The 1,482-nt window shown below is 40.0% G+C and overlaps 1 long non-coding RNA gene across 1 annotated transcript; it reads left to right on the top strand.

The window, feature by feature from the left end:
* The first annotated feature begins 191 nt into the window (after positions 1–191).
* On the top strand, positions 192–1,472 carry LOC111648674 (uncharacterized). Its single transcript, XR_002760186.2, has 3 exons — positions 192–704; positions 1,106–1,181; positions 1,366–1,472. It is a non-coding gene; the product is annotated as an uncharacterized LOC111648674 (long non-coding RNA).
* The last annotated feature ends 10 nt before the right edge of the window (positions 1,473–1,482 follow it).

The following is a 1,482-nucleotide window of genomic DNA, read 5'->3' as shown; positions in this document are numbered from 1 at the left end:
CACACTATCTCTAAACTAACCACATTTGAATTTGATTTTTTATTTTAAAAATTGAGATACATTTTATGCTTAAATATGTTTAACTTGTGGATGACATCATGACCAGTAACTACAAACCACCATGGTGGATTTCATGCAAGTGGAAGCCTGATTATTTTTTCATTAAATAATCCACACATAATCTTTACACTGTGTGGAAGTTGTCAGACATCATGCTTTATAACATTTTCTTCATATTAAAGTTCATGTCTTCATCAAGGCCCACAAGCCAAAAGTCTTGTCCTTGGTATTTTATAGATATGTGTGATGTAATGTCGCGTTTCTCATAACGGCAAACTAACTAACAGTATTATTTATAGTTGTATTTAGTTATTTTATTTGTGTGGTAACCTTTTATTACCTTTTGTCAGTTCCACATATGAAATGTCAAAGATAATAATGTTCACTAGCAAAAGGAAAGAAAAGAAAGCTTATATGTAAGAAGCTGTAACCTGCAGGTGTTTGGTTTGTTTTCAGTAAATAACATTATTCTTCTCCCTCTCCTCAGTTGGTTCAGTCCTGCGCTGCCCCACCTTCGGGTGCCCTGTACCCTCCCACAGTGCTCTGTGGAGCCGCCCCCTCCTCTTCATTTGTGGTCAGCCCTGCTCCTGGACCGCTGCTGCCTCTCATGAGCTTCAGAAGCAACACAGAAGCAGTGACCCTGGGTAAGGAGGCCTCTGTGGATACAGATACAAGAGTGAAGGTAGTTGAAGCAGTGAGGAAGTTATCTGATAATGGGCATTTTCCGTCAATATGATCATTTCTCTGCTAAAACTGGAAGCTTATTTTCAGTTTTTTACTTCAGTTGCCAGTGAATCACCGTGGATACAGTGATGGTACCCATGGTACGCTCATGAGAGACTTGTTGAACATATTACGTGAAACATTTTATCCGCATTCATTCATCATCATAGTGAGTGAGATATAAATGTCAAATGTATGAGCTTTTCTCTGATTAACAGCGGTTTCTCTTTTCAGTAAAACAAATTTCAGATCAGTATAACACTTTGTCTTTTAACAGTGAATTTTCCCCTTCAACCACAGTAATGGCCTTTGTTCTACACAGGGAACCACAGTCCTCATGGCGTGGCCGCCTCCATCTGGACTGAAGATCTCACTCTGGCTCTGGAGACAGCAAAGAGGTTCATCTCTCCTCTTCTTTTTCTGTCCCATCTTAATTTTCTTGTATTGTTTGTTTCTTTACTGCATCTGTCTTCCTCCAAATCCCTTTTTTTCTTTTTCTTTTGTAAATATTTATTTTGGAAAATTTCTATTGAGGGTCTAATTCTTCCCACTGATGTTTTGGTCTTTTTTGTCTCTCCCCAGTCTGTCTGTCGGCTCAGTGTGGGTGAATTCACACTCTGTGTCTGACCCCTGTATGCCCGTCTCTGGTCACAAAGACAGCGGCACCTGCACTGACGGAGGACAGGAGGTGGGTTTCAG

The sequence above is a fragment of the Seriola lalandi genome, unplaced genomic scaffold (genome assembly GCF_002814215.2).
Source record: "Seriola lalandi dorsalis isolate HSWRI2012SDOR001 ecotype SW California unplaced genomic scaffold, Sedor1 jcf7180001963753, whole genome shotgun sequence".
In the NCBI taxonomy this organism is placed as follows: Eukaryota; Metazoa; Chordata; class Actinopteri; order Carangiformes; family Carangidae; genus Seriola; species Seriola lalandi.
The sequence above is the reverse complement of the archived record's forward strand: the minus strand, read 5'-3'. Positions and strand labels throughout refer to the sequence as shown.